This window comes from Calliopsis andreniformis, unplaced genomic scaffold (genome assembly GCF_051401765.1).
Source record: "Calliopsis andreniformis isolate RMS-2024a unplaced genomic scaffold, iyCalAndr_principal scaffold0017, whole genome shotgun sequence".
In the NCBI taxonomy this organism is placed as follows: domain Eukaryota; kingdom Metazoa; phylum Arthropoda; class Insecta; order Hymenoptera; family Andrenidae; genus Calliopsis; species Calliopsis andreniformis.
Genome location: NW_027480429.1, coordinates 12320355 through 12333119, shown reverse-complemented (window position 1 = coordinate 12333119; position 12765 = coordinate 12320355).

Here is a 12765-nt window from a genome sequence, read left to right as displayed (position 1 = left end):
TATATCGTATTTTATGCTTCTGGCTTTGACTCCTAAGGCCCTAACTATTCCATCTGGTGGAACAACGCCCTAGGGTGAAGCCTAGGTTGCCCGGAACGTAGAAATGACCATAACTTTCACACTGGTGGCAATTATACGTTTTATACGATGGAAAGATTTTTGTATTTATTTTGTAGTTTATGCTTATGGCGTTGACATCTAAGGCCCTAACTCTTCGATCTGGTGGAGGAACGCCTCAGAGTTAAGCCTAGGATGCCCGAAACGTCGAAATGATCATTACTTTCGCACTGTTTGCAATTAGTCATGCTATACGATGGAAAAACTGTTGCTCTTTTATTGTATTTTATGCTTCTGGCGTTGACTTCTAAGGCCGTTGCTATTAGCGGTGGTGGAGCAACGCTCTAGAGTGACGTCTAGGTTGCACGGAACGTAGAAATGACCATTACTTTCACAATGTTTGCAATTATTCACTTTATACAATGGAAAAACTGTTGTACTTATATTGTATTTTATTATTCTGGCGTTGAATTCTAAGTCCCTAGCTATTCTATCTGGTGGAGCAACGCCCTAGATTGAAGCCTAGGTTGCCCGGGAAGTAGAAATGACCATAACTTTCACACTGGTTGCAATTATTCCTGTTACACGATGGAAAAACTGTTGCACCTTTATTGTGTTTAATTCTTCTGGCGTTGACTTCATAGGCCCTAACTATTCGATCTGGTGGAGCAACGTCCTAGAGTGAAGCCTAGGTTGACCGGAACGTAGAAATGACCATAACTTTCACACTGGTTGCTATTATTCGTTTTATACGATGGAAAAGCTGTTATATTTATATTGCATTTTATGCTTCTGGCATTGAATTCTAAGTCCCTAGCAATTCCATCTTGTGGAACAACACCCTAGAGTGAAGCCTAGGTTGCCCGGAACGTAGAAGTGACCATTACTTCCACACTGTTTGCAAATAAACATTATATACGATGGAAAAGCTGTTGTACTTATATTGTAATTGATGCTACTGGCGTTGACTTCCTAGGCCCTAACTATTTGATCTGGCGGAGCACCGCCCTAGAGTGAAGCCTAGGTTACCCGGAACGTAGTAATGACCATCACTTTCACACTCGTTGCAATTATTCCTGTTATACGGTGGAAAAACTCTTGTATATTTATTGTATTTTATGCTTCAGGCGTTGACTTCTGAGGCTGTAGCAATTCGATGTGGTGGAAGAACGCCATAGAGTGAAGCCTAGGTAGCCCGGAACGTAGAAATGTCCATATCTTTCACACTGTTTGCAGTTACTCCTGTTGTACGATGGAAAAACTGTTGCATCTTTATTGTATTTTATGCTTCTGGCGTTGACTTCTAAGGCCCTAACTATTCAATCTGGTGGAGCAACGCCCTAGAGTGACGCCTAGGTTGCCCGGAACGTAGAAATGACCATTACTTTTACAATGTTTGCAACTATTCATTTTATACGATGGAATAACTGTTGTACTTATATTGTATTTTATCCTTCTGGCGTTGAATTCTAAGTCCATAGCTATTCGATCTGGTAGAACAACGCCCTAGAGTGAAACCTAGGTTATCCGGAACGTAGAAATGACCAGTACATTCACACTGGTTGCAGTTATTCCTGTTAAACGATGGAAAAACTGTTGCATCTTTATTGTATTTTATGCTTCTCGCGCTGACTTCTAAGGCCGTAACTATTCGATCTGGTGGAGCAACGCCCTAGGGTGAAAGGTAGGTTGCGCGGAACGTAGCAATGACCATAACTTTCACACTGGTAGCAATTATTCGTTTTATACGATGTAAAAGCTGTTGTATTTATATCGTGTTTTATGCTTCTGGCGTTGAATTCTAAGTCCCTAGCTATTCGATCTGGTGGAGCAACGTCCTAGAGTGAAGCCAAGGTTGCCCGGAACGTAGAAATGACCATAACTTTCACACTGGTTACCATTATTCGTTTTATACGATGGAAAAGCTGTTGTATTTATATCGTATTTTATGCTTCTGGCGTTGACTCCTAAGGCCCTAACTATTCCATCTGGTGGAACAACGCCCTAGGGTGAAGCCTAGGTTGCCCGGAACGTAGAAATGACCATAACTTTCACACTGGTGGCAATTATACGTTTTATACGATGGAAAGATTTTTGTATTTATTTTGTAGTTTATGCTTATGGCGTTGACATCTAAGGCCCTAACTCTTCGATCTGGTGGAGGAACGCCTCAGAGTTAAGCCTAGGATGCCCGAAACGTCGAAATGATCATTACTTTCGCACTGTTTGCAATTAGTCATGCTATACGATGGAAAAACTGTTGCTCTTTTATTGTATTTTATGCTTCTGGCGTTGACTTCTAAGGCCGTTGCTATTAGCGGTGGTGGAGCAACGCTCTAGAGTGACGTCTAGGTTGCACGGAACGTAGAAATGACCATTACTTTCACAATGTTTGCAATTATTCACTTTATACAATGGAAAAACTGTTGTACTTATATTGTATTTTATTCTTCTGGCGTTGAATTCTAAGTCCCTAGCTATTCTATCTGGTGGAGCAACGCCCTAGATTGAAGCCTAGGTTGCCCGGGAAGTAGAAATGACCATAACTTTCACACTGGTTGCAATTATACCTGTTACACGATGGAAAAACTGTTGCACCTTTATTGTGTTTTATGCTTCTGGCGTTGACTTCTAAGGCCCTAACTATTCAATCTGGTGGAGCAACGCCCTGGAGTGACGCCTAGGTTGCCCGGAACGTAGAAATGACCATTACTTTTACAATGTTTGCAACTATTCATTTTATACGATGGAATAACTGTTGTACTTATATTGTATTTTATCCTTCTGGCGTTGAATTCTAAGTCCATAGCTATTCGATCTGGTAGAACAACGCCCTAGAGTGAAACCTAGGTTATCCGGAACGTAGAAATGACCAGTACATTCACACTGGTTGCAGTTATTCCTGTTGAACGATGGAAAGACTGTTGCATCTTTATTGTATTTTATGCTTCTCGCGCTGACTTCTAAGGCCGTAACTATTCGATCTGGTGGAGCAACGCCCTAGGGTGAAAGGTAGGTTGCGCGGAACGTAGCAATGACCATAACCTTCACGCTGGTAGCAATTATTCGTTTTATACGATGTAAAAGCTGTTGTATTTATATCGTATTATATGCTTCTGGCGTTGACTTCTTAGGCACTAACTATTCGACATGGTGGAGCAACGCCCTAGAGTGAAGCTTAGGTTGCCCGGAACGTAAAAATGACCATAACTTCCACACTGGTTGCAATTATTCGTTTTATACGATGTAAAAGCTGTTGTAATTATATCGTATTTTATGCTTCTGGCGTTGACTTCTTAGGCCCTAACTGTTCGACCTGGTGGAGCAACGCCCTAGAGTGAAACCTAGGTTGCCCGGAACGTAGAAATGACCATTACATTCACACTGGTTTCAATTATTCCTGTTATACGATGGAAAAACTGTTGTATTTTTATTGTATTCTATGCTTCTGGCGTTTAATTCTAAGTCGCTAGCTATTTGATCTGGTGGAGCAACGACCTAGAGTGAAGTCTAGGTTGCCCGGAACGTAGAAATGACAATAACTTTCACACTGTTTGCTATTATTCATTTTGTACGATGGAAAAGCTGTTGTACTTATATTGTATTTTATTCCTCTGGCGTTGACTTCTAAGGCCGTAGCTATTAGATGTGGTGGAGCAACGCCCTAGAGTGACGCCTAGGTTGACTGGAACGTAGAAATGACCATTACTTTCACAATGTCTGCAATTATTCATTTTATACGATGGAAAAACTGTTGTACTTATATTGTATTTTATCCTCTTGGCGTTGATTTCTAAGTCCCTAACTATTCAATCTGGTGGAGCAACGCCCTAGAGTGACGCCTAGGTTGCCCGGAACGCAGAAATGACCATTACTTTTACAATGTTTGCAACTATTCATTTTATACGATGGAATAACTGTTGTACTTATATTGTATTTTATCCTTCTGGCGTTGAATTCTAAGTCCATAGCTATTCGATCTGGTAGAGCAACGCCCTAGAGTGAAACCTAGGTTATCCGGTACGTAGAAATGACCCGTACATTCACACTGGTTGCAGTTATTCCTGTTATACGATGGAAAAACTGCTGCACCTTTATTGTATTTTGTGCTTCTGGCGTTGAGTTCATAGGCCCTAACTATTCGATCTGGTGGAGCAACGTCCTAAAGTGAAGCCAAAGTTGACTGGAACGTAGAAATGACCATAACTTTCACACTGGTTACCATTATTCGTTTTATACGATGGAAAAGCTGTTGTATTTATATCGTATTTTATGCTTCTGGCGTTGACTCCTAAGGCCCTAACTATTCCATCTGGTGGAACAACGCCCTAGGGTGAAGCCTAGGTTGCCCGGAACGTAGAAATGACCATAACTTTCACACTGGTGGCAATTATACGTTTTATACGATGGAAAGATTTTTGTATTTATTTTGTAGTTTATGCTTATGGCGTTGACTTCTAAGGCCCTAACTCTTCGATCTGGTGGAGGAACTCCTCAGAGTTAAGCCTAGGATGCCCGAAACGTCGAAATGATCATTACTTTCGCACTGTTTGCAATTAGTCATGCTATACGATGGAAAAACTGTTGCTCTTTTATTGTATTTTATGCTTCTGGCGTTGACTTCTAAGGCCGTTGCTATTAGCGGTGGTGGAGCAACGCCCTAGAGTGACGTCTAGGTTGCACGGAACGTAGAAATGACCATTACTTTCACAATGTTTGCAATTATTCACTTTATACAATGGAAAAACTGTTGTACTTATATTGTATTTTATTCTTCTGGCGTTGAATTCTAAGTCCCTAGCTTTTCTATCTGGTGGAGCAACGCCCTAGATTGAAGCCTAGGTTGCCTAGAACGTAGAAATGACCATCACTTTCACACGGGTTGCAATTATTCCTGTTATAGGATGGAAAGACTGTTGTATTTTTATTGTATTTTATTCTTCTGGTGTTGACTTCTTAGGCCCTAACTATTCGATCTGGTGGAACAACGCTGTAGAGTGAAGACTAGAATGCCCGGAACGTAGAAATGACCATTACTTTCACACTGTTTGCAATTATTCCTTTTATACGATGGAACAGCTGTTGTATTTACATCGTATTTTATGCTTCTGGCGTTGACTTCTAAGGACCTAACTATTCGATCTGGTGGAGCAACGCCCTAGAGTGAAGCCTAGGTTGCTCGGAATGTAGAAATGACCATAACTTTCACACTGATTGCAATCATTCGTTTTATACGATGGAAAAACTGTTGCGTCTTTATCGTATTTTATGCTTCTGGCGTTGACTTCTTAGGCCGTAACTATTCGATCTGGTGGAGCAACGCCCTGGAGTGAAACCTGGGTTGCCCGGAACGTAGAAATGACCACTACTATCACACTGGTTGCAAATTATTCCTGCTATACGATGGAAAAACTGTCGTATTTTTATTGCATTTTATGATTCTGGCGTTCACTTCTTAGGCCCTAACTGTTCGATCTGGTGGAACAGCGACCTAGGGTGAAGCCTAGGTTGCGCGGAACGTAGCAATGACCATTACATTCACACTGGTTGCAATTATTCCTGTTATACGATGGAAAAACTGTTGTATTTTTATTGTGTTCTATGCTTCTGGCGTTTAATTCTAAGTCGCTAGCTATTTGATCTGGTGGAGCAACGACCTAGAGTGAAGTCTAGGTTGCCCGGAACGTAGAAATGACAATAACTTTCACACTGTGTGCTATTATTCATTTTGTACGATGGAAAAGCTGTTGTACTTATATTGTATTTTATTCCTCTGGCGTTGACTTCTAAGTCCATAGCTATTCGATCTGGTAGAACAACGCCCTAGAGTGAAACCTAGGTTATCCGGAACGTAGAAATGACCAGTACATTCACACTGGTTGCAGTTATTCCTGTTAAACGATGGAAAAACTGTTGCATCTTTATTGTATTTTATGCTTCTCGCGCTGACTTCTAAGGCCGTAACTATTCGATCTGGTGGAGCAACGCCCTAGGGTGAAGGGTAGGTTGCGCGGAACGTAGCAATGACCATAACTTTCACACTGGTAGCAATTATTCGTTTTATACGATGTAAAAGCTGTTGTAATTATATCGTATTTTATGCTTCTGGCGTTGACTTCTTAGGCCCTAACTATTCGACCTGGTGGAGCAACGCCCTAGAGTGAAACCTAGGTTGCCCGGAACGTAGAAATGACCATTACATTCACACTGGTTGCAATTATTCCTGTTATACGATGGAAAAACTGTTGAATTTTTATTGTGTTCTATGCTTCTGGCGTTTAATTCTAAGTCGCTAGCTATTTGATCTGGTGGAGCAACGACCTAGAGTGAAGTCTAGGTTGCCCGGAACGTAGAAATGACAATAACTTTCACACTGTGTGCTATTATTCATTTTGTACGATGGAAAAGCTGTTGTACTTATATTGTATTTTATTCCTCTGGCGTTGACTTCTAAGGCCGTAGCTATTAGATGTGGTGGAGCAACGCCCTAGAGTGACGCCTAGGTTGACCGGAACGTAGAAATGTCCGTTACTTTCACAATGTCTGCAATTATTCATTTTATACGATGGAAAAACTGTTGTACTTATATTGTATTTTATCCTCTTGGCGTTGATTTCTAAGTCCCTAGCTATTCGATCTGGTGGAGCAACGCCTCAGAGTTAAGCCTAGGATGCCCGAAACGTCGAAATGATCATTACTTTCGCACTGGTTGCAATAAGTCATGCTTTACGATGGAAAAACTGTTGCATTCTTATTGTATTTTATGCTTCTGGCGTTGACTTCTAAGGCCGTAGCTATTAGCTGTGGGGGAGCAACGCCCTAGAGTGACGCCTAGGTTGCTCGGACCGTAGAAATGACCACTACTTTCACACTGGTTGCAATTATTCCTGTTACACGGTGGAAAAACTCTTGTATATTTATTGTGTTTTATGCTTCTGGCGTTGACTTCTTAGGCCCTAACTGTTCCATCTGGTGGAACAACGCCCTAGAGTGAAGCCTAGGTTGCCCGGAACGTAGAAGTGACCATTACTTCCACACTGCTTGCAAATATACATTATATACGATGGAAAAGCTGTTGTACTTATATTGTAATTGATGCTACTGGCGTTGACTTCTTAGGCCCTAACTATTTGATCTGGTGGAGCACCGCCCTAGAGTGAAGCCTAGGTTGCCCGGAACGTAGAACATACCATTACCTTCACACTGGTTGCAATTATTCCTGTTATACGATGGAAAAACTGTTGCACCTTTATTGTATTTTATGCTTCTGGCGTTGACTTCATAGGCCCTAACTATTCGATCTGGTGGAGCAACGTCCTAGAGTGAAGCCTAGGTTGACTGGAACGTAGAAATGACCATAACTTTCACACTGGTTACCATTATTCGTCTTATACGATGGAAAAGCTGTTGTATTTATATCGTATTTTATGCTTCTGGCGTTGACTACTAAGGCCATAACTCCTCGATCTGGTGTAGCAACGCCTCAGAGTTAAGCCTAGGATGCCCGATACTTCGAAATGATCATTACTTTCGCACTGGTTGCAATTAGTCATGCTATACGATGGAAAAACTGTTGCATTCTTCTTGTATTTTATACTTCTGGCGCTGACTTCTAAGGGCGTAGCTATTAGCTGTGTGGGAGCAACGCCCTAGAGTGACGCCTAGGTTGCTCGGAACGTAGAAGTGACCATTACCTTCACACTGGTTGCAATTATTCCTGTTATACGATGGAAAAACTGTTGCACCTTTATTGTATTTTATGCTTCTGGCGTAGACTTCATGGGCCCTAACTATTCGATCAGGTGGAGCAACGTCCTAGAGTGAAGCCTAGGTTGACTGGAACGTAGAAATGACCATAACTTTCACACTGGCTACCATTATTCGTTTTATACGATGGAAAAGCTGTTGTATTTATATCGTATTTTATGCTTCTGGCGTTGACTTTTAAGGCCGTAGCTATTAGATGTGGTGGAGCAACGCCCTTGAGTGTCGTATAGGTTGCCCGGAACGTAGAAATGACCATTACTTTCACAATTTTTGCAAATATACATTTTATACGATGGAAAAACTGTTGTACTTATATAGTGTTTTAGCCTTCTGGCGTTGAATTATAAGTCCCTAGCTATTCTATCTGGTGGAGCAACGCCCTAGAGTGAAACCTAGGTTACCCGGAACGTAGAAATGACCAGTACTTTCACACTGGTTGCAGTTATTCCTGTTATACGATGGAAAAACTGTTGCTCCTTTATTGTATTGTATGCATCTGGCGTTGACATCTAAGGCCCTAACTATTCGATCTGGTGGAGCAAAGCCCTAGAGTGAAGCCTAGGTGGCCCGGAACATAGAAATGACCAGTACTTTCACACTGGTTGCAGTTATTCGTTTTATACAATGAAAAACTGTTCTATTTATTTTGCATTTTATGCTTCGGGCGCTGACTTCTAAGGCCGTATCTATTCGATCTGGTGGAGCAACGCCCTAGAGTGAAGCCTAGGTTGCCCGGGAAGTAGAAATGACCATAACTTTCACACTGGTTGCAATTATTCCTGTTACACGATGGAAATACTGTTGCACCTTTATTGCGTTTTATGCTTATGGCGTTGACTTCATAGGCCCTAACTATTCGACCTGGTGGAGCAACGCCCTAGAGTGAAACCTAGGTTGCCCGGAACGTAGAAATGACCATTACATTCACACTGGTTGCAATTATTCCTGTTATACGATGGAAAAACTGTTGTATTTTTATTGTATTCTATGCTTCTGGCGTTTAATTCTAAGTCGCTAGCTATTTGATCTGGTGGAGCAACGACCTAGAGTGAAGTCTAGGTTGCCCGGAACGTAGAAATGACAATAACTTTCACACTGTCTGCTATTATTCATTTTGTACGATGGAAAAGCTGTTGTACTTATATTGTATTTTATTCCTCTGGCGTTGACTTCTAAGGCCGTAGCTATTAGATGTGGTGGAGCAACGCCCTAGAGTGATGCCTAGGTTGACCGGAACGTAGAAATGACCATTACTTTCACAATGTCTGCAATTATTCATTTTATACGATGGAAAAACTGTTGGACTTATATTGTATTTTATCCTCTTGGCGTTGATTTCTAAGTCCCTAACTATTCAATCTGGTGGAGCAACGCCCTAGAGTGACGCCTAGGTTGCCCGGAACGTAGAAATGACCATTACTTTTACAATGTTTGCAACTATTCATTTTATACGATGGAATAACTGTTGTACTTATATTGTATTTTATCCTTCTGGCGTTGAATTCTAAGTCCATAGCTATTCGATCTGGTAGAGCAACGCCCTAGAGTGAAACCTAGGTTATCCGGAACGTAGAAATGACCAGTACATTCACACTGGTTGCAGTTATTCCTGTTAAACGATGGAAAAACTGTTGCATCTTTATTGTATTTTATGCTTCTCGCGCTGACTTCTAAGGCCGTAACTATTCGATCTGGTGGAGCAACGCCCTAGGGTGAAGGGTAGGTTGCGCGGAACGTAGCAATGACCATAACTTTCACACTGGTAGCAATTACTCGTTTTATACGATGTAAAAGCTGTTGTATTTATATCGTATTTTATGCTTCTGGCGTTGACTTCTTAGGCCCTAACTATTCGACCCGGTGGAGCAACGCCCTAGAGTGAAGCTTAGGTTGCCCGGAACGTAAAAATGACCATAACTTCCACACTGGTTGCAATTATTCGTTTTATACGATGTAAAAGCTGTTATATTTATATTGCATTTTATGCTTCTGGCGTTGACTTCTAAGGCCCTAACTATTCGAACTGGTGGAGGAACGCCCTAGAGTGCAGCCTAGGTAGCCCGGAACGTAGAAATAACCATTACTTCCACACTGATTGCAAATATACATTACATACGATGGAAAAGCTGTTGTACTTATATTGTAATTTATGCTTCTGGCGTTGGCTTCTTAGGCACTAACCATTCGATCTGGTGGAACAACGCCCTAGAGTGAAGCCTAGGTTGCCCGGAACGTAGAAATGACCATTACCTTCACACTGGTTGCAATTATTCCTGTTATGCGATGGAAAAACTGTTGCATCTTTATTGTATTTTATGCTTCTGGCGTTGACTTCTTAGGCCCTAACTATTCGATCTGGTGGAGCAACGTCCTAGAGTGAAGCCTAGGTTGCGCGGAACGTGGAAATGACCATAGCTTTCACACTGGCTACCATTATTCGTTTTATACGATGGAAAAGCTGTTGTATTTATATCGTATTTTATGCTTCTGGCGTCGACTTCTAAGGCCCTAACTTTTCCATCTGGTGGAACAACGCACTACGGTGAAGCCTAGGTTGCCCGGAACGTAGAAATGTCCATAACTTTCACACTGGTAGCAATTATTCGTTTTATACATGGAAAAACTGTTCTATTTATTTTGTATTTCATGCTTCTGGCGTTGACTTCTAAGGCCCTAACTATTCGAACTGGTGGAGGAACGCCCTAGAGGGAAGCCTAGGTTGCCCGGAACGTAGAAATGACCATTACCTTCACACTGGTTGCAATTATTCCTGTTATGCGATGGAAAAACTGTTGCATCTTTATTGTATTTTATGCTTCTGGCGTTGACTTCTTAGGCCCTAACTATTCGATCTGGTGGAGCAACGTCCTAGAGTGAAGCCTAGGTTGCGCGGAACGTAGAAATGACCATAGCTTTCACACTGGCTACCATTATTCGTTTTATACGATGGAAAAGCTGTTGTATTTATATCGTATTTTATGCCTCTGGCGTCGCCTTCTAAGGCCCTAACTTTTCCATGTGGTGGAACAACGCACTACGGTGAAGCCTAGGTTGCCCGGAACGTAGAAATGTCCATAACTTTCACACTGGTGGCAATTATTCGTTTTATACATGGAAAAACTGTTCTATTTATTTTGTATTTCATGCTTCTGGCGTTGACTTCTAAGGCCCTAACTATTCGAACTGGTGGAGGAACGCCCTAGAGGGAAGCCTAGGTTGCCCGGAACGTAGAAATGACCATTACCTTCACACTGGTTGCAATTATTCCTGTTATGCGATGGAAAAACTGTTGCATCTTTATTGTATTTTATGCTTCTGGCGTTGACTTCTTAGGCCCTAACTATTCGATCTGGTGGAGCAACGTCCTAGAGTGAAGCCTAGGTTGCGCGGAACGTAGAAATGACCATAGCTTTCACACTGGCTACCATTATTCGTTTTATACGATGGAAAAGCTGTTGTATTTATATCGTATTTTATGCCTCTGGCGTCGCCTTCTAAGGCCCTAACTTTTCCATCTGGTGGAACAACGCACTACGGTGAAGCCTAGGTTGCCCGGAACGTAGAAATGTCCATAACTTTCACACTGGTGGCAATTATTCGTTTTATACATGGAAAAACTGTTCTATTTATTTTGTATTTCATGCTTCTGGCGTTGACTTCTAAGGCCCTAACTATTCGAACTGGTGGAGGAACGCCCTAGGGTGTAGCCTAGGTAGCCCGGAACGTAGAAATGATCATAACTTTCACACTGGTTGCTATTATTCGTTTCATACGATGGAAAAACTGTTATATTTATATTGTATTGTATGCTTCTGGCGTTGACTTCTTAGGCCATAACTTTTCGATCTGGTGGTACAACGCCCTAGAGTGAAGCCTAGGTTGCCCGGAACGTAGAAATGACAATCACTTTCACACTGGTTGCAATTATTCCTGTTACACGGTGGAAAAACTCTTGTATATTTATTGTGTTTTATGCTTCTGGCGTTGACTTTTAAGGCCGTAGCTATTAGATCTGGGGGAGCAACGACCTTGAGTGTCGCATAGGTTGCCCGGAACGTAGAAATGACCATTACTTTCACAATTTTTGCAAATATACATTTTATACGATGGAAAAACTGTTGTACTTATATAGTATTTTAGCCTTCTGGCGTTGAATTATAAGTCCCTATCTATTCTATCTGGTGGAGCAACGCCCTAGAGTGAAACCTAGGTTACCCGGAACGTAGAAATGACCAGTACTTTCACACTGGTTGCAGTTATTCGTTTTATACAATGGAACAACTGTTCTATTTATTTTGCATTTTATGCTTCGGGCGTTGACTTCTAATGCCCTAACTATTAGATCTGGTGGAGCAACGCCCTAGAGTGAAGCCTAGGTTGCCCGGGAAGTAGAAATGACCATAACTTTCACACTGGTAGCAATTATTCGTTTTATACATGGAAAAACTGTTCTATTTATCTTGTATTTCATGCTTCTGGCGTTGACTTCTAAGGCCCTAACTATTCGAACTGGTGGAGGAACGCCCTAGAGTGCAGCCTAGGTAGCCCGGAACGTAGACATGACCATAACTTTCACACTGGTTGCTATTATTCGTTTCATACGATGGAAAAACTGTTATATTTATATTGTATTTTATGCTTCTGGCGTTGACTTCTTAGGCCCTAACTTTTCGATCTGGTGGTACAACGCCCTAGAGTGAAGCCTAGTTTGCCCGGAACGTAGAAATGACCATCACATTCCACTGGATGCAATTATTCCTGTTACACGGTGGAAAAACTCTTGTATATTTACTGTGTTTTATGCTTCTGGCGTTGACTTCTTAGGCCCAAACTATTCCATCTGGTGGAACAACGCCCTAGGGTGAAGCCTAGGTTGCCCGGAACGTAGAAATGACCATAACTTTCACACTGGTAGCTATTATTCGTTTTATACGATGGAAA